This window comes from Setaria viridis, chromosome 1, assembly GCF_005286985.2.
Source record: "Setaria viridis chromosome 1, Setaria_viridis_v4.0, whole genome shotgun sequence".
Lineage (NCBI taxonomy): Eukaryota > Viridiplantae > Streptophyta > Magnoliopsida > Poales > Poaceae > Setaria > Setaria viridis.
Genome location: NC_048263.2, coordinates 22,274,710 through 22,296,543, shown reverse-complemented (window position 1 = coordinate 22,296,543; position 21,834 = coordinate 22,274,710). Strand labels below are relative to the sequence as shown.

Below are 21,834 nucleotides of genomic sequence, written 5' to 3'. Positions count from 1 at the left end.
ACATTCGTCGTCAGAACGGATTCGAAGGTAATCCATGATCACATCGAGAAGGATAGCGAGGCCAAAGAGCCAGAGCTTGTCAAATACCTCCAGGCAGTCCGAGCCATGGAAAAATATTTCAAGGGGTTTGATGTCAGAAACATACCGAGAGCACAAAATGACGAAGCTGACAAGCTTGCAAAGGTAGCAACAGAAGGCAAGCCAATCCCACCAGATACATTTTACGAAGTCATAACTTCGCCGTCAATCAAACAAGAAGACCCAGCCACCGTCAATGCCATCCAGCGTTATGATTGGCGCACAAGCATAATGGCCTTCCTCAGAGGCCATTTTGAACCTCAGAACGAAGCCGAATGCGCACGCCTAAAGCAAAGAGCAAGGGGCTACGCAATCATTGAGGGCCAGCTATACAAAACAGGCATCTCAACACCATGGCTTCGGTGCATCGACTACGACACAGGCAGTGAACTGCTCAAAGAAATACACGGCGGTTTCTGTGGAGCTCACATTGGCTCAAGAGCCCTGGCAGGAAAAGCGATCCGTCAAGGGTTCTACTGGCCATCAATCCACACGGACGCACACCTGCTTGTACGAAGCTGCGAAGCATGCCAAAAAATAGCAAGGCAAACACATGCACCCTCACTCCCCATCCAACTCATACCACCCTCGTGGCCTCTCTAGAGATGGGGGATGGACCTAGTTGGCCCACTCCCAGTAGCACAAGGAAACTACAGGTTCGCAGCGGTGGCAATAGACTACTTCACCAAATGGGCCGAAGCCAAGCCACTCGCCATCATCACGTCAGCTTCGGTGCAAAAGTTTTTCCAGCAAAACATTGTCTGTCGGTTCGGAGTCCCAAGGGAACTAACCGTCGACAATGGCAAGCAGTTTGATTGCATTTCATTCACAAACTTTTGCGCCAGCTTAGGCACGAAGATAAAATTCTCCTCCATATACCACCCGCAGTCAAACGGAGCTGTAGAAAGAGCCAACGGCACGATATGTACAGCAGTCAAGAAATGTCTCTTCGACCAGAAAAAGGGAAAATGGGTCGACGAGCTCCCAAGAGTCATATGGTCCCATAACACAACACAATCCAGAGCAACAGGCTTTACCCCATTCAAACTCTTATTCGGGGCCGAGGCTGTGACACCTGAAGAAATAAAAAACAAAAGCCTAAGAGTCCTCAAGCACGGTGACGTTGATGAAATCGCACGAATAGAAAAAGACATGATCGAGCTTGACATCAACGAAGCCATTGAGAACCTGGACAAATACCAAGGAGAAACCCGAAGATGGAAGAATCAACACATCCGAGAAAGACAGATCAATGTCGGTGACCTTGTCCTCAAAAGGAAGAAGAATTGGGAAAACCCAGGCAAACTGCAAGAGGCCTGGGAAGGCCCCTACATTGTCGCAAGAGCCAGCAGACCCGGCTCCTTCCATCTCACGGATCAACAAGGAAATGCTCTCCCACACACATGGAACATCGACAGTTTGCGCAAATACTACCCATAAATGTACACGTTACCTTCGGCCCGCGGAACTATAAGCAGTGCCGAAGGCAACAAGTAATTTTTACCTTTCTTTCTTTCTTTCTTTCTTTTTAGCTTACCTCGTTTGTAAGGTCATAGAGTCTGGGCTGCACTCTTTTCCTTGCTAGGGGCTCCATAACGGAGGCAAGGTTTTTAACGAGGCAGATCTATGTACACCTTTCCCCATAAAGAAAGGAAAAAGTTTTCCCCTAAGAATGTTTTTTCATTGAGAAGCAACAACAAGTTGCGTAACCCCGCGCTAGTGCGCGGAGGAACTTTTTGATTGAGAAGCAACAACAAGTTGCGTAACCTCGCGCTAGTGCGCGGAGGAGGTTTTCGATTGAAAAGCAACAACAAGTTGCGTAACCTCGCGCTAGTACGCGGAGGAGGTTTTCGATTGAAAAGCAACAACAAGTTGCGTAACCTCGCGCTAGTACGCGGAGGAAGTTTTCGATTGAAAAGCAACAACAAGTTGCGAAACCTCGCGCTAGTGCGCGGAGGAGGTTTTTGATTAAGAAGCAACAACAAGTTGCGTAACCTCGCGCTAGTGCGCGGAGCAATTTTACGTGTAAGAAAGCAACGACAAGTTGCGTAACCTCGCGCTACTGCGCGGAGGAATTTTCTTGTTTGGGGCACAAACAACAGACTGACAAGCAAGCTTCTCCCATGCAGCCTCGGCAAGGTTTCAAAAATGCTTTTTCGAAAAACATGGAAAGTCTCTGCGACCTCGCAAGAGAAGGGCCCGCAAGCTTAAGTCATCTAACCTCTCTCTCGCAATGTCGCAAAAGGGGGGTGACGTTTTTCGAAAACATCTTCAAGAACACCTATCTCCAAAAACAAGTCACCACACAAATCTCACGCGAAGTCACCACACCCAGCAACGCATGCAGTTATGGTTGAAGCGACTGCAAGTCACCATATCAACCAGCTCTCGCAACAACTAAGTTAGCAGGTTGCCCCGCATGGCAACCCAACTTCGACTTATCTAAACTGGCGGTTGGCACATGAATAAACATAGTTAAAACTACAGCATTTTAACCAAGATACACATGCACACAAATATTTCATAAGGCGTAACCTCATATACAATTAAAAGTATCTGACCTCGTCATCTTTACATAAAAACAAAAGATAAAAAAACAAGTCCATGAGTAAAAAGATCTACTTTGCAGCATCCCCCTCCTCACTAGTGGCGCTAGGCTGCGAACGAAGCTGAGCTAATGGCTCGCAAGCCAGCTTCTTCACGTACTCCTGCCCAGAGGATAACCACATGCGCTCAAACAAGTTTTTCTTTGCATTCTCCACGATGGAAGACTTCGGAGCGCATCCAATATCTTGGGCAGCCGACGCAACATAATTATCTTCAGAAATATTCTTTATATGTTCACATCCTTGTTGCTCCAGCAAGTGAAGGGCGCTCTCTAGGCAAAACACCGCGAAGTAGTCGTTCAGGCCCTCAAGAACCTCGGGAAGGCTCTTAACCTCGTCCAGCAGCCACTCAAACATGCGCTCGCATCCTTCGTCCAGAGGGCAATCATCGGGCTCAACACCAAACACACCAAGGGAGTTTTTATAAGCTTCGTGAACCTTTTCGAACCTCTCCCTTAGCGTAGCCTCTATCTGGCTCAGAAGTTTTGCCCTCGTTTCTAGCTCCGGCTCCATCTAGCCAATCTTAGGCCCTGTTTGGTACGGCTCCACTCCTAAACTCCAGCAATTCCATCAAAAAATTCAGCCAAACACCCCAACTCCAAAACTCCATGGAGTTGCCAACTCCATGGAGCTGTAGTGCAAATGGAGGTGGAGTTTTGGAGCACCTCTTTTGCTGCTCCAGAAACCTCTCTTTTGAACCTCCTCGTGGAGTTGGTGGATAATTACCCACCAATGCCACTGGTTATGGAAAAAAAACGTTTCATTCTATTCTATTGTTCCCCATCGTCAAGGCCAGTCGCCCGTCCAGCGCCCTCGCCGTCGCCGCCCAGAGCCGCGCCCGTCGCCCGTCGCCGCCCGCCGCCCGCCGCCGTCGCCGCCCAGCACCGCGCTCGTTGCCGTCCGTCGCCCGTCGCCACCCCACGTCGTGCCCGTCGCCCGTCGCCGCCCGTTGCCGCCCGCCGCCCGTTGCTGCCCACCGCCCGTCGCCCGTCGCCGCCCGCCGCCCGTCACCGCCCGTCACCACCCAGCACCGCGCCCGTCGCCGCCTGCCGCCCGTCGCCACCCCCGCGCCGCCCCCGTCGCCGCCCACCCCGCCGCCAGTCCCGCCGCCCGTCGCCGCCCCGCGCCGTCCCCGTCGCCGCCCACCCCGCCGCCAGTCCCGCCGCCCGTCGCTGCCCCGCCCCGCCCCCGTCGCCGTCCACCACACCGCCCGCTGCCCCGCCCCGCCGCCCATCCCGCCGCTTGCCGCCCATCCCGCCGCCTGTCCCGCCGCTCGCCGCCCAGCCCCACCGCCCAGCCTCGCCGCCCGGTTGCATATTGAAAGTGGAAGATTTTGACAGACCAAGAAAACATTTGCAAAAGTCTTTTGAGTTTCACTCCTCCTGACCATGTTCATCCATTCATTTACAGCATATGTTGGGATATTGAAAGGGGATGGATGGATGTAAAATACACACAACCCGTTGGCATATTAAAAGGGGAAGAAGAAGATGGGATAGAGAGGATGACAAGTGGGGTCTTAATTGGGGGGCAACAATGGCAATCCACACTGAAATCGATCTTTTTTCGAGCTGAGAGCACCCATCTAGCCAAACATCCCATTTTAGTTCTGGAGTTTTGGAGCGGAGCTGGCTCCATGTGGAGTTCTGGAGTGGAGCAGCTCCACCTAGAGTTGGAGCCATGCCAAACAGGGCATTAGCTTTCAAGCTCGATATAGCCTCACTATCCCGTTTGGCACTTTCACACAAATCTTCGATAGTCTTGTCCTTCTCTTTAATCAGCATTTCAAGATCTACAAACTCTGCTGACAAGCGCTCAAGCTCCTCGCCCCTGGCCTCGTAATTCTCACCAAGTCTGCGAGAGTCCTCGTTCAACTCCGCATTCTCGACTTTAACCTTCTTCATCTCCAGGGACATAGCTCCAATAGTCGCTTCAAGTGAAGCCACTTTCTTTGCAAGTTCTGTAGCTGACTTCTCGCTTTTGACAAGCCTATCCCTCGTAACCATGGACGAGTAAGACATCTGCAAAGCCCAAACACAAAACATCAGACCAAGTCGCAGCAGACACAGTAAAGATAATAAACCTCGCACGCACCAACAAATCGGCTAGTAGTCATACCTTCTTTACGAGGTTAGCCTCCAAGCTCAAAAGCTCCTCCGAGCTCATCGACCTTACAGATTGCTAAAAATCTGTGGGTCAAGCATACAATTATAAGTACACCACAATAGCAACGAAGTCCACAAACAATGATCACTCACAAAAAGACATTACCTTCGTACCCCCGCGCCTCGACGGCGACCAGAACAATCTCTTTACCCGAAGCCGTCGCACTTGTTCTCTCCATCCTCCTTGAACCTCCGGCATCTGCACAGCGCTTGCAATCCTCACCTCCCTTCCCCAGTCCAAAATTAGGTTATGTGGATTATAGACCCTACCTTCGGCGCACGTCGCTAGAACCTCCGTGCGCCCGCTCAAGCCCAGGCCTTCATTAAGCCCTTGCAGACCAGCCGGCAATCTCTCACCTACATCATAGCATTTAACTTTCAGCCTTACATGATCCTCACAGCTAACCTCGCCGACGTCCCCCATAGTAGCCTCCAAATCCTTCAAAAATGACGCCGAAGCCTGTCCGCAATCAAAAAACCGAAGCTTCAGCAAAACCACCTCTACATGCTTACCGGATCTAATAGCCTCGGCACCAGCACCCTTAGGGTCAGACGAAAACGTGTCCACAAGCTTCGCCTTCTCAACACCTACCTTCTCCTCACGTTTCTCATTTGCAGCCAAAATAGACTGCACACCAAGGGCCCTTGCACCTGAGGAAGAAGGTGCAACCTTGCTGCTGGTCCCAGAAGGCGCTTCGGCCATAGCACCCGGCACAACAACGCGTGCAAAGCGAGGTTTGTTACCCCCCTATTTAGTCCGAATGGCAGGGCCCGTGCACGAAGGCGCATCCGAAGAAGGACGCACAGAAACAGGCACCACATACGCCGGCCTACTCAAGTCAACAGACGAAGCTCCAACAGAAGTATCTTTCCGTTTCTGCGCCTCCAAGCTAAGGGTTTTTTGCTTCGCCTTGGCAGCTGCCTGTGACTCAACAGCAGGTTTTGCCATGCGAGCAGAATCGAATTTCACCTTCTTCCTCTGCTCAGCACCGGCACCCCGATGGCGCCTCTTGCCCATAACCTCGGGATGAGGTGGCACGACGATGTCAAGAAAATCAAAAACCTGGTTGATACGCCGCCCGTGTCTCACAACAGCCTCGAAAGAGCGCCTTTCGGGTGGGGTCACCGGACCCAAAATCTCATAAGCCATATCTTCGACTGACTGTATGTACAAGTCCAAGTCGCCAACTTCATCCTTGTTAAGCTCAAAACAAGGGAACGACACAATCTTCTCGCTCCAAGACACTTTCTTCTCAACGAGCTCAAGGGGTTTAGCAAAATCAGCAGATAAGGGCCACACTCGGGCAGCGACGTACTCCTCCACAAGATCACGCCCAGATATCAAGGGCCTAGCAACCCTGTAGGCAGCTTCGCATTTCGTCACAAGGGCTGTCTGGATGAATGAAGGGGTTGTCAGCAGGTCCATCGGCCCATATTGTGCGTAGAATGGAAACCCAGTGCCGAGACCGGCCATTTCAATCTTTACATAAAACCAATGCGTTAGCCACGCATTGTCCCACTTGTTCCTCTGCGCGAAGGTAAGCTCTACCCTCGGCAGATTCCTCTTATCATTCTTCCGACGAGGCACGAAGGTGCAACATCCAAAATGATTTTCGCAAACCCCTTCTTCAGAATAAGTTCTTTTCTTCTGAATGTGAAGCTCATGTAACCTCGCGAACCCCTCCACATCAACACTTCCACCAAATGTGCGCTGCACCCAATAGAACTTAGACAAGTTCACAATGGCATTGGGGGTCAACAGATGCAGCCTAACACAGTAGCGATCCAATATAACCGGTAGCTGCCTATCGCACGGAAAACAAAGTCTCGCAGTAAACAGATCCCTAAACACAACAGCCTCGCCGACCTTAGGCGTCGGAACTGCTTCGCTATCGGGGGCTCTGCCCATCCCCTTAGGGAAAAAGTGGCTCTCCTCAAAAGATGTAATGTCTTGCGAGGTCACCTGCGAGCGCCCAAAATAAAGAGTAGGGACGCACGAAACCTTCCTCCCGACGGATGCCTCGGGCCTCACTTCAACCTCGACATCCTCCTCCCCAACCTCTTCCTCATCCGAGGATACAACATGCACCTCGGTTCCCCCAGTACCTTTCGAGGTTTGCCCCTGTCCACCTTCGCCTTCATCACCGTCAGAGGACCAATCTGGCGTGCTGCTCCCCGAAGACCCCTCTTCTGCCAAAACCAGGCCATCCTTCATATAGATCCGTTTCTTTGACCTCTTCCCCTCAGACCCGCCACTGCTCGCAGACACTGACTGCGAGGTAGGGCTACCTCCACCACCAGGGGCAATCTGCAGAGCCAGCTCCTCCGAAGACATTGCTTACAGCTATGCCTGATGCTAACTGTCGCGCAAACGAAGTCAACACCCCACCAAGGAAACGGAACCAACAAAGCGGAATGAAGACACGCAACGAAGGCGAAAGTGGCGAAAAGCACAGCTCGAAAATGACAGCGTAAAAAATGGCCCACCCCCCCGGCAAACCTTATATAGGCATAGTAAAAACCACCTCGAAACATCAACCGCCGCATAGAAAATGACCTTGATACCCTCACATAATGGTAAAATGCCTCGGCCCACACCACCCTTCAGGGTGACGTTTTGGGGGCGTTTTTGCACTTTTCGCGGGATCGGTCGACGGTGCCTCGGACCTCGCCCACGAAGGGGCTACTGTTGGGGACCGCCCCACAACACACCCTGAACGGCGCTAACAGGGACCTTTTTCTTCGGACCGATTCCAACCTCATTACTTTCCCCCTCCTTACAAAGTTAACATACGACCGAAGTTAACTATCACGAAGGTGTCCACTTTATTGTTTTGCAGGAAGGGACTCGCGAAGTTAAACCCCCCGCGGAGCCCTTAGCGTTTCGGCTTCGTGAAGACTCCATTACCAGAAGTCGAAGTCAACTGGCTTCGACCGAAGAAGGCGGGAAGTCTACTGAAGGCTGCTCGATCTCAACGGAGCTTACAAATGAAGAAGAAGACAGTCAAGGTGGCCCTGGAATCGCTTTATAGCAGGATGACTCCGTAATAGGAGTCTAGTATGAGGTCGGATATGTAATTTTACCGTGACAGCGACATCTCAGATGAGAACCAAGTTACTGTCTTGTACGGAATATTCTTAGGATGTAGTGGTTGAGTATGGGTATAACGGGGATGTGGAAATGTAACTTTGTGACTCTATAAAGGGAGGCGAACCGTCCCCCCTAAGGACACGAATCATTGTTAGGACAGCCACTGTAACATTTGTCTGAACCACGGTTATCTTCGTTCATCGTGTTCTCACAGTTGTTTGGGGACCCCCCAACAGTACTCTCATAATAGAAGAGCTTGGCACCAAAGGTGAGCCCATATTACCTGAGGGGATATCTGCAAGGTTTCGGAATATATGTGGAGCTATTGTCAGGAATAAATTGCAGAACATGATCACGACTAGTAATTGGAAGAAGGTGCCTCAGACTAAAAAGGATGTATTGTGGGCCACAGTGAAAGAAAGGTTCACTTTTCCTGAAGGTCAAGAGAAATTCGCAAGACACTTTGCTAAGGGCCTCCTAGGGAGATGTTTTAGGAATTGGAGGTCTAATCTTAATAAAGAATATGTCCAGAAAGGTAAGAATGCTAGGGATGAATTCGTAAGATTCCTGCAGACATGTAGGAAGAGTTTAAACAACAGAAGAACATGTCGGAAGCAAAAACCCTTAGCGAAGAAAATACTATGAAGGATATGAAATCCGCAGAGAAACCCCATCACTTGGGTGCGGGTGGGTACGCTGCCAAGATCGCTAAATGGAGGAGAGAGGAAGAAGAATGGAGGAGAGCTAGTTTACTGGATATGTTTGCAGGGTTGGATGAGCGCAGCGGGAATTGGGTACTAGATTGAACTCTGACTGTAACACCGGACAACAAGGTTAGATTCAAGAACCCTCAACAGAGCTAATTTACAAGAGGTTGGCACAGCTCGCCGAGGCGGAAAAGAAGGGTCTTTTCAGGCCCGACAGGGAGAAAGATCAGCTAACCGCCACGATCAGAACCGCGAAGCACTCTGGGCGTGTTCTAGGGATGTCATCAACATTGCCTTGGGATAAACCATTCCCCAACGACCAAGCAAGCTATAGGAAGTGTGACCGTTATAAGAAAAACCTTGAAGACAAGAAGAGAGAAATCGCCAAGCAGGAGTTCTTAGAGTTCTTGGCCAACCAGCACATAGCAACATTGGCTGACCCGATAGTATCCGATGGTCAACAACCAGCAGAACCAACCATGCTACTTGCCCAGACAAGATTCATTACTCCAAGTAGTGCTGGCTCCATTGCAAAAGTGAGGTATCCCGTTGATGACATACAAGTGGATACATCATGCAGGTTGGTTATACCTTATGGAAGGAAATAAAATAAGTTTCGAGAGGTTGCAACCGGCAAAGCAGGTCATGTATTCCCAAAGGCACCCCTGCCATAATACACCTAGGTGCAAGTTATTACAGTGTTGGATGAGTCATGCGAGATAGACATCCCTACTGATTAGGGGATTGAGATTCTCGGTGATGCGATGAACCAGTACATACTGTGCATGGCTGAGATATCGTTCTGAATGCATCGCCAAAAACCCCACGACCGAGCCAAGAACTACCCCTTCTAGATTCAGATGTTGACACTGAGCAACTGATTCTGTCACATGTGCAGGGAGCTAACAATGAGGACGAGCGGCGACTATCACCTATCCTACAAGCTCTCAATGAGGACAATGGGATAGCAGCACTAGTAGGCGATGAATAGATAAATGAGATTTAGAAGTTACTGATCCAACATCACCTTCGCCGGCATCTCCACCTCCCAAGAGGCCAGCGGTACCTCGTATGGTCAGCAAATATGATCAAAAGGCTCCATCAGCAAACATTGATAAGTTTTTAAACATATTCAAGAAGAAGGCTTCATCTTCCGGTGAAAAATCTGTAACTCGCAACGCCTCTCGAAAAAAGGAAAAAAGGATCAAAACCTTAATTTCTTTGATCAGATAAGGCCCCAATAGAATATGAGCATGACAAACCATTCTTGTATCGGTGGGATCTGCTGGAGGGCCCATGGGAACTGAATAAGCTGCATGGATGGATCATGAATGCAATGAAGCAAGGCATTCCAGTAATCACCACGCATGTCCCAACTAAGGTTTTCCTTGGTGTTCTCTCGTTCCAGATTGTGATCGATTTTGAGGATTTGCACAGACTTTACTGTCAACAATGTCTCGACGTGAATCTCATTTCCGTATGGTGCTTGTAAGTCCACATGTACCATATACACAAGTTTTAAATATATACGTATTTTATGTTAAGTACTTGAGCGACCTATTCTACAGGATGCAATGGAGGGAGGAAGAATTGATGCAAGACAGGTTCAAGGTAACGTACCTTGACCCAACACGAATAAGCAAGCTAGAGCAGAAGCTCAAAATGACAGAAACAATCAAAGCATAAATAGATGCAGTAGAGACACAAGCGGAGAAAGATACTACAAAAAAAATAAAGCCCACAGAGAAGAAATGCACAAAGTGTCCGTATACATTTCTAAAGTGATGTAGAAAAGGCCTAGCAAGGATTATATCATGGCTCCTTACGGTCTGACCAGGATTATATCATGGCTCCTTACAGTTTTGAGTAAACTAGTTTTAATTACTATATATATACTAGGTGCTATTTAATGCCATCTATAATATAAATTATTTTAATATAATGCAGAGACCACTGGATTTGCATCATGATTCTACCCAAACTAGGAGAAGCAGTGGTCCTAGACTCAGCCAGCTATGATAGACATAGGTACAAGAATTTCATAGGCATTATACAAAAGTAAGACATTCCTTAGCAGTACTTATATGCATGTTGACATTCTGTGGACCTAAGTTGTATTACTAACTCTTGTCTTTATATCCTCAAAGCGCGTACAAGCTTAACATACTTAAAGATGGACCCCACAATCCAAAAAAGGACAAAAGCTATGAGAATAATATATAACAAATACGTAAGAATATAAAAACTTGATTTTTTTATTGCAGACTTGTCATTAAAAACAACTCATCACTGTATCATTTTTCTATTTGTTTGCAGTGCCACAAGCAACCTTCCAGCCCTGTGCCATGCGGATATTACGTGTGCAAGTTCATCAAAAACAATGGGAGGTACCGGACGAACCCTGAAGACATAAGTCTCTTATACACTGCCATGTGCTAACTTCGTAATGGTAATACATCATAATCTTCACTTACTGTTTAACTGCAGATGTCTACCATCAACAGTAACTACAATAAGATCAAAGACAAACAAATCGACAATATTTGTACGGACACGGCGAGATTCATCCTACGCGAGATTTATCATGAGGATGGAGCATTCTTTAATAAACATGGCGTGTTGATGACGGATGAGTGCACAACTCTTCGTAGATGGGCTTAGTAGTTTTAATATTAGCGTGGCAAAAAACAGCTCTATTCCAAATGTTGGATTTTTAATAATGTGAATTATATATTATGTACTGTTTAATAATATGAATTATTTATTATTCAAGCTTGTTGTGTCATGTTGTGTGGTTGGAGATACATATTTGAATTTGAATAATGTGAATTATTTATTATTCAAGTTTGTTGTGTCATGTTGTGTGGTTGGAGATACATATTTCGATTTGTCGTGTGGTTGGAGATACATATTTCGATTTGTCGGCTAAAAACTAGCGGGAATTAGAAATAATAAAAAATTCATAGGAAATAATATATTGAATGGGGAAAATACATTTTCCTAGTGGGCGGCATAAGCACCCGCCAGCATAGAAAGCATGTGTGCTGGCGGGTGTTGTAACCACCCCACCAGCACAGAAAGCATCTGTGTTGGCGGGTGGCTAATGACGTCCGCCATCAGAGAGTTGCTTTTGCTAGCGGGCAAGCATCCGCCAGCACAGATAATATTTGTGCTAGCTCAAGGTTGCTGGCGGGTGCTCGGCCCAGCAGCACAGACCACTTGTAGCTGACAACACAAATCTTTTCTGAGCTAGTGAGAGACGCTTCCATAGCCTACTTATACTTCCTAGCTAGTTCTTCCAGACCATATAGAAATGAAAAACAGCATATACTTGTTAATTTTGAATGAAAAACAGCATCGACAACTGACATATTTTACTAGCTAGTTCTTCCAGACCATATAGAAATGTTCGTACTGAAACAATGCAAATACGTACTATAGGAAGCAGGCTCGGCACTCGTACTTTTATCCCGTTCTCTTATATATCCCCATGTGCGTGATAATCTTCATTGCATATTACTCCATAGGGAAGGTAAAACACATCATCTTTTTACCGACCCTCGATCGACTGATCAGATAAAACATCATATATAGTGATAGTGTATAGTGTCCTTCATTCTGCCAGGATTGGCGGATTTTGACATCCATTGTGTCGCCCAATAAGCTATATTTCTTGTTCTAAAACAAGCAAATTTTATTATCACAAATCTTAGTGATAACTATGTTAATCCTCAATTTTCAAAGTTTTCGTGTTCTAAAACATGTACATATATACATCGATCCGGATATAGCGCTGAAAATTCGTGATATAGTGCGGTTATAGCATGGGTGCACGTTCTTGTCACAGTAGCACAAAGGTGTAGATTTGTGTTAATGGTATAATCAATGATGGAGGTTAAGCTGGGCCTTTCTTAGCACCAATACAGATATAAATAACTTTTTTTTGCTTACTTTCTCTAGATTCCGCAGGTAACAAATAATGTGCATGTTTAAGTTTTGAAGATCACCAAATGCAATGCGTCCTAGAGTTCCCCAATTATATATCGTGGTTCGTTCTATCGATACGATTTCTATAATACACCACTTCTGCTGGGACCCAATTACCCACGTCGGTATCTATTTTTCCCACAATTATAATTCTACCATGTTGTTTGTAAGGTTCCCTCCCAATTAATATAACTTCTTCCTTTATTGGTCACACTCTAGACTCCACACCACTGGTCTAAATGCCTTTTATTTTCTTCAAAATAAAACCTGCAAGGTCTTGGGTACCAACAAAAAGAGAAAAACAAAGATTCCATGCTCTAGTAATGTAGTCGCGGGCTCACAGATCACAGGCATCATCGTGAACAAAATTAAGAGTACAAATATATAGGATGTTGAGGAACTCATTGAGCTCAGTACTCTTTAAGGTATGTTATACCTTTTCCAATTGCACTACTGCAGTAATGAGCATTGAAAGAATCAAATTATATCTGGTTCAAATGTGAATTACATTGCAATTTGCTTTCTCATTAACCCTTTACGACACGGACTACCACTGCACATCAGAGCATGAAATATGACTATAAGAAAATGTATACAGATTTCCAAGAAGTTGTTTTCATTTCATCAGCCTACCCTGTCAATGGATCCAATTTTTGCAAACAGGGAATTAGTTAGCAATTCAATATTATAATGGAAACTAGTATAAAGGCATTTCTTGACATTGTACAATGAGTCAACTTTTAATTCTTAAGTCATTTGCAGGTGTCTTGTGTCTGAGGGGACTTCAGGTTGGAGTTAGATCCATGTAAACCATATCAGATTTCATAGGTTACATGTGGATGAACGTTCATGATTGAAAGAGTTAATATGAAGTCAAACGAAAAGTGTGCCTTCATTGCACCGATGGTCTAGTCATGCACAACAATAAGTCCTGTTTGTGCAAACAACAATGCATTTATCATTTGGTAAGTTTATGATGTTCTCTGACACTTAAAAGGATCAATTTCTATTTGTTGCCTGGCAGTTTAAGCCCAATATGCTTCTAACTGTATGATATCAAAGATTTCTCTAGTGTTCTTTTCAAATGGCCGAGAATTATTGTTATTCTTCACAATTTTCTTATCAAGTGGTAGAGGGTTTTGTAGTCTAATTTGGACATTTCCCGAGAGTGAGACAACAATTAGCAATCAAGCTGAATTCCTGGCCAACCTTTCCCAAAAAGAAAAGAACACGTACGTACTGGTCAAATGGTGTGTGTTAAAAGAATCCTCGGAGATTGCCTCAATTAGGCTAAAAGAGCATTAATTATTTGAAAAACAAGAAGAAGCAAACCAATAGCTGTTAGCCCATTTGCAAAAGCACTCTTGAAATCATAGAAATCTTGTAGTGTTTATTTGCAATTTGAACAAAGAAACTCTCAGTTTACAACTTTTCAAACAATTTTTCACTTAATGATATAAATCAGTCATAGTCTCCAACAGAAAGCTACAGAAGGAAATTAACATCTGAATTGATTATTATTGTTCTCAAAGACTTGTATGTTAATTAATTTATATTCTTTTATGCACATGCCCTTGTTAATAGGAATTTGAGACAATCTATATAATTTAAGCCCAAATGGTATATCAATGAACAAAATCTATTGCAAGCATCTCAATTGATGAGTAAAAGAAAAGTTCTATATTCAAAAATTCAATGGATGGCAAAAGGATATATATCTCAAAATAAGAGAACAAAATAACATGAATCTATATATCTCAACTTGATAGATTTTTCAGGGCTTATAGATGATATTAGATATAGTTCTTTTCAAATGAAAATAATATGAGAGTACCAATGTGTTCATATTACACATTATTCCCTCCGTTTCAAATTGTAGGTTGTTTTAGATTTTCTAGGTCCATAGATGTTTGTATGCATCTAGACGTACAATAAGTGCATACAAACATCTATGAACCTAGAAAACCCAAAACGACTCGGAGGAGTAAAAAATAAAGGTGGAGCAAAAACAATTTACTAAGCGGAGGAATACAAAAACACAGTATCAGTGCATAGTCTCGATGAGTAGTCTCGGTGACAAAAACACTTTCATCAGTCCATATATATACAACAATCTATTTAGTATGCAGTGCAGAGTTCATTTATTCAAGAAGATGAAATTCTGTTACATTTGAACATGAAATGGTAGCACGCACATATATGCACAGAAAGCTTTAGGCGCAACCAATATGAGTATTCGTCCTTGACGTTAGTACCGGACAGCTTTTCGTCCAGTACTTGCGTGTCAAATTAGTACCGGGTAGAAATTTTTGATCCTCGGAGGCCTTTTAGTATCAGGCAATAACACCAATCAGTATTAAATGGTACTAAAAGGCCTCGACCATCTAGTACCAACAATAATACTAGTACCCCATGGAGTACCATTTAGTACCGGTCAATGACACGGACCGGTACTAAATGGTGACATTTAGTATCGGTCAGTGTTATTGACCGGTACTAAAGGCCTCTCCACGGGTTACTTTAAAAGGAAAGCATATCTAACTCAATCACATGTGCTGTGTATGTGAGATGATAAGGAAGATTCGCGCGAGTCTTGAGGTCGTGGGTTCGAATCCCATGGACCGCGCACGCGTGAAATTCGCGTGACTTGTGATTATGCACGTGTGCGGGGACCTTCCGTTCGTCAATTTCTTTCATTTAGTACCGAGCATTTTGACGAGTACTAAATGGCGAACAAGCGGTACCAGTCATTCGCTTGGTGCTAAAGGGGGATTACGGTAGTGAGCCCTAAGATTCAGCTTGTGAGATCCTTCTAGTGTTAAGTTGAGCAGGCTATAGGTCCATTAGCTCGTGCTTATTTTAGCAATGAAGCCTGTAATAGGTTGATGGGAGTGTCTCAATACGAGACAAGACTCTACTACTCTCTACTAAATAAGAGAAATTATCTACTCTCTACTATATATACTTTCTCTTCACAGACGCGCTGAGGGGATCGGATTTCAGTTGGATCTTGTGGTTCTCAACTACAAGTCCTTAAAATTTTAGGAAATCACTTTTAAACTACGTTCAATTATCAAGAAACCAATCCTTTTTGTGAGAGAAGATATATACTCTCTTTTTTTTTTTGCGGGGAAGAAAGAAGATGCAAACAGCAGGGAGATGTACTAGTTATTGAATTATAATAGATATGTTGGTATTTTTAAGGGGTGGGGTGCATGAAAAGTGGTTAGGCAGGTAATTAAGAAAGTTTCCCTTCTTGTATTATGGAGAACTAGCAGATTAAAAAGCAGAAGCACCAACATCTACAGGAGTGACACAAAAGCAGACTTGTGGATACACGCCGCCGTGCTAAGTACTATCTGCATATACTGAGGAACAAAAATATAAGATGCATGCGTGTGTTATGAGCTATTTGAAACAAACGGAAATGAAACTGACCAAAAAGTAGGAGTTGGACAGGGTCCTGATGCATGGGTATGATCCAGATCTGAGGCTTGCTTCCTCTCAAGAGTTCCCCGAAACTTTGCAACAAAAACGCTAAGAGAAGAAGAGAGAGGGTACAGCCTTCATCACTCTCACACACATAACCGCACAAGAGACTGATGAAATCTAAAGTGCGTGCATGTTAAGGCTGTACTCTCTCTCTTCTCCCTTTAGCCTTGATGAATGTTCATCTCTCTCTCAAACACACCCCGACACATTTTCCTCTGTAGCTAGCTCTCTCTCTTATCTCCGTTCTTCTATCAGCTCCATTGCTGCCACCGAGACTTGTGTGCCGCTCCTGGATTCCCCTCCTCTTTATATAGATGCTCGATTGCACATGACAATTAGCAAAGGACAGAGACAATAATTCACCTGGGGGTGTGCAAGTTGAAGTTTCCAGTGGCAGTGGTGATAAAGTAGGCCATCTGTTAGATATTGTATCAAATATTTGTATGTGTCCGGTTACGATGGGACTTGAATTATATTTAGCAGTATAGGATAGAGTTCGTGTCATACTATGTAACTCGAGCCTCGTAAAATATGAGAGGACTTCTGTTGTAACCATAACGACATAGCGACAGGCTCGTAGGAGGGAGGCGGCATGATGCCGAGACTCCGGAATGATCGGTGTTGTGATATTGGGGAGGAGCACCTGTAGTCATGCCCCGGGGATGTAGGCTTAGGTTAAACCTCGTCAACAAAGATAGTGTCTCCGTTGTCATCTGTGATCATGCAAGTTCGTCTCGGTATATCCAGTCGATGCTTCCGCTGGTGGAGATTAGCGGGCGTCTCATCGTCACGGAGAGCTAATTTTCTAACAATTAGTATCAGAGCTTTGGTTTTGGATTGGATCTAGAGGCTCTGCGGAAGATCACCTGAACGCTTGAGGGTTATGCATCTACAAGGTATCGTGCAATGTGCGGTCGGTGCATTGCGGATACGGTGCAAGGTGGAGTAAGGTTGTGGTCGCGATGTATGGTCGCGGCGGGTCGACGTGAGCATCGGCGGAGGCTAGATTTTCTAGCTGGTTGTCGTTGAAAAGGTTGGTGCAGATGTCATCGCAGGTCGACGGTACTGGGAACCGTCGCGGCTGGATCGGCAGAGTACGAGGTGGCTGGTGCGGGGCATCGTGATCATAAGTAGATGTACCCACGACGGATACAGCAGAGGATCATACTGGCGATGTATGGCAGCAAGGGTCACCAAGGTGCCGATGTGCCATGGAGCTCAGAGTTGGAGTCGGGCACAACTATGGTGCAAACTAGAAAAGCGTGCATGTATGGGCGGGGCATGTGCTGGCGGAGTTGTGGACTCGTGCGATTGTGCTTTGTGACGTCATGACGTGGAGACAGAAGAATACAAGGGCCATGTGATACGTGGTTATGATTGGAGTCTGGTTTGAAAAAGCTAAATTGGAGTCCAAAGAGGAAACATGTTGTGAGATGGTCTAATATATTTTGTCTGGAGTCACGTTCAAGAAGTATATGCGCACTGATTCAACAGGGCCAGATCTCGATCAACCCAAGGCACATTTACATAATGGTGCTCGGTTGCATGTTGGGAGGCTCGACGAGACGAACTCAATGAACGGGCGGCTCGATAGGCGGTGACATGGAACCAGGGGTCTGCACGTGATGTTTCGACGATGACAAGTGGGTTCAGCGGCGAATCCAAGCAGACAGTCCGCGGGTAAGGGTGGATAGTCTGGTGATCGACGAGCCAACAAGGTGTATCGTGTGGGGGTGTAGCAAAGTTGTGCGCACAACGGGCTACTAGGCACCACAGGGTGTCGTAGAAGCTAATGGAAAATTGCAACAGACGAAGGAGGAGAGGTAGTGTTTGGCAAACCAGACCTCAGGCCGGTGTTGTGGCTCGTTGGCAATGAGCGAAAGCTATCGACGGTGTTCAGTTGTGGCGCGCAAGGCAACTGATTGGAGCTCGATGGCGGTCAATGGGTGCTCAGAAGCGGCGGAGTCAGGTCACAGGTTGACATGGTCGAGGTGTGGAGCAGCTCACTAGTGGTCTACCTGTGATGGACAGAACGGGCTGGACAGTTCGTGCGGCACATAGCGAGCAGTCCAACATGGCTGGCGGATAGTTCACTTCGAGGGTATATTCACCCTGAGGTTCTCATCAGTATCATGTGTGCAGTCAACAGGAGCAGGGTGTTAGATTCAGTTAGCTATTATGGCTAGAGAGGAATCTAATTTTGCTTGGCAGAGATTGTGGTGATACAAGAGAAGCGTGCACGGTTGCAGGTGGAGTCACGGAATTAGGAATTGTGAGGATAGCAATGTTTCTTCGGGCAGCTCTTGATGGAGCGGTAAAAGGAGACAACTCAAGTCCCGTGTACATGGAGGTTCACACAAGACAGCTTCAAGATGGTGGAATATTCGTCAAGGTGGAGTTTGTTCAATATTGTGTCGAATATTTGTAAGTGTTCGGTTACGATGGGACTTGAGTTGTATTTAGTAGTATAGGGTAGAGTCTGTTTCATACTATGTAACCTGAGCCTCCTCATAAATATGATAGGAGGGCTACTATTGTAACCATGATGACGTAGCGACAGACTCGCAGGAGGGAGGCGGACTCCGGAACGATCGGTGTTGCCCCGGGGATGTAGGCTTAGGCTGAAAGATAGTGTCTCCGTTGTCGTCTGTGATCATACAAGTTCATCTCGGTACATCCAATTGACGCTTCCGCTGGTGGAGATTAGCAGGCGGCTCGTCGCTGCGGAGGCCTAATTTTCTAACACCATCCCAGCCTCCTGTGTTGTCACAGCCATTCAAAATGGCTGGCTTGTCAAGGTACTATAGTCGTCTCTGCTTTAATTTTGGAGACAGATCTACAGAAAAACACTTTAATTATTTACCTTACATACCCTACAACCCTAAAAATTACAGAACATCAATAGTAAATTACTTTTTACAACTTTTATCAGTTAAATATCATTATAAATTAAAGAAGTCCAAAAGAGGGGCCCGTAAAAGAAGCTTAAATATCATTAGCACACTTGCAAAATAAGATTTGCTTGAGAAGTAAAGTATTAATCTAACAATTGAAGGACTAATGTAGTGACCAACTCTTGCATAATTTAAGAAAAAAAAATCTTGTTTGCCATAAATTTTAACCTCATTAAACTTTGATTTAAAAGTTTAAATTTACAGTGTCGAGATCAGATAATATTATTTTCCTCTAAATTATTTCTCATGTTTATTCATCTTTCCGATTCATTAACATTTCAGACTTGTGTTTTCAATATTTTAGAGAAATTACCGAATCTTCCTAATTAAAATTATCCTAGTTTTATTTTTAATCTTTCAACATACATTTATAATGTACTTTATAACCTATGTAGGATTTATGAATGTTCACCAGTCACCATAAGGTTTCTTTGGCTATTATAACTTTTCTGAAAATTTTGTAGCACAATTTGGAGTTTTCCTGTGTTTTATATAGTTTATTAAAAATCACCTCAAAGTGAAATCATCCATATAGAGACAACATATTGAAGAGGCGTTTTGGAGAAATGTATATGCATAGTACTTGCTGTAGATATTAACATTTTTAGGTGCAAACAGGCCTGTGACCAGTTTGTCAGCAGAGCCTCAGTAGCACCAGCCTCTAGAGGAGGTCATGGGTTTGACCCCACCCCGGTGGGGATGAATTCCAGTGGATTTTTCATGATTTATTCCTAGGTTGTTGTGGATATACACACGCGTGTGTATTTAGTGGTACTGTGTGTTTACCACGCAATGAAAGTAGTAGTCTCTCCAATCTCTTCTCTAGCATGTGTATGGAAGCGAACGTGTGTATGCGCGTGCGGTGTGAGTGTGGTGTGCGTCTTATGTACTCTCAAAAAAATATTTTTAGGTCAACCACACACATAAAACATATGTACACGAATTATACTTTGTACACATATTATTTATTTACTTAACTATCAGAGTGTGGCTTGTGCAGGTACTTACCATTTTCCTCAGTGTGTGTGGATACGTTACTTGGTTAGATTAAATAATTCGTGTGACCATGCATGTTTCAATAAATTTTGTGAATGCCCCTGATTTGTGTACCTAAAATTCATTAAGTAGATCTGTATTGTAATGCATTCATAGATAAAAAAAAGGTTCTTGGAAATTTTCAAATGACAATCACTATCCCACAACTCAAGGATTAAATAAGGAGGGGATTCTATAAAATCAATACTAAAGAAAATTAGAAAAATTTAGCAGAAAGAGGTTACTATGTTATCTGTCCAAAAAAACAAAAACATGCATCTTCCTCTCACTACTACCAGAGAATCCAAACGTTTTTCAGACAACTGATACTTAAATTCATGCCGGTCAACTGCGAACCGTTTGGAAAGTATGCTGAACCGCACAAGGAAATATCTTGCTTGCTCTCCTATCCGCTCCAGGCCAGGTTGTGCCGTTCAAATAATAGCGAGTTTTAAGCTTGGGCATTTGCCTTGGATCGGATCAAATAATTGCTGACGGGCATGCAGGAGCTTATTGGACCTGGGTGTCGGCGAAGTTCAGTGCATGTGCCCGTTCCAGGGCGCCCTGATCGACAGGGCATCATCAACTTGCATATGATGATCTGATCTCCCAGCCAGTCCCCGTCCCCATATGGGTGGCCGGCCTGCAAGCTAGTGGTAACAGTATCAACTCCACTGTGTCCTGTTCACTCACTGCACAGTACACGGTGCACATGATCGAGCACGCAGTACTGTTGATGAACAGGCCGGAGGTCTAGCTAAGCTTTGGCGCCGTAAAACTACGCACGCAATGCATGGTTATATTTCATGCATTACAAGGCACTGCCCCATGTGCAGCTAGGTCTACTATGCAGCACTCTGTGCCTTTACGTGCTTTTGTCATTTCGCAGTAGTGGACCTGATCGATTGCCCTCCCGTGTACTTAGTCATGTGTGCATAGAAGGAAAAGTTGGAGCGGAGATTAAACGTGATTTTAATTTACTAGCATATTATTTATTTCTTATACTTGTATGGAAAATATATGTAATAAAATATACCCAAATATCACATACGACATAATAGATGAGATAACATAGCAATGTTGCAATAGTCTAATGTCGTCCAAACATCACAATCGATAACTGGTTCACTTAGAAAACCAGTTCACATGTTCTCCGCAAAACCGATTGCTTCAACCAACTTCGAACCTGTCCAAATGCATGTTTGGTCTTTCAGTTGAACTGGACACGGTTTTTCCGGTTCAGCAGTGGACCGGTCTAGTTTTTGTGCTATATGCCTTTGTGTTTATGACTTAAGAAAACATAGGGTGCATTAAGTGATCCCAAGAATCATATATGCATCCACATGTGCATATATACAGCGACAAATGATATTCATGGCTGCAGCTACAAAATTGTCTGAAAATTTATGATATACCACCATAACTATCCTATAATGGTAAATGTCATCAAAGGTTATCATAAAATTAAACATTATATTATCACAAAAGTAAAATACTCTAATGTGTACTTCCACGTCCAAAAAAAAAGTCATTGTATGAATTTTAGAACATATAAACAAGGAGGTAATTAAAATGACCTTACTTGCACCTATTTATTAGCCACATTTAATGCTAATTGATTGTTGCATGCACATGCACATACCAAATAGGATTAAATGACTTGTTTTTAGGATAAATTCTAAATCACAGAATTATTTTTAGAGACAGAAATATTAGTTT

General features: G+C 44.7%; 1 long non-coding RNA gene across 1 annotated transcript; it reads right to left on the bottom strand.

Annotated features, from left to right (window-relative positions):
* Positions 1–11,957: 11,957 nt before the first annotated feature.
* On the bottom strand, positions 11,958–16,390 carry LOC117854236 (uncharacterized). The gene is made up of 2 exons (XR_004640211.2): positions 16,073–16,390; positions 11,958–16,002 (listed from the first exon to the last, which is right to left on the bottom strand). It is a non-coding gene; the product is annotated as an uncharacterized lncRNA (long non-coding RNA).
* Between the last annotated feature and the right edge of the window lie 5,444 nt (positions 16,391–21,834).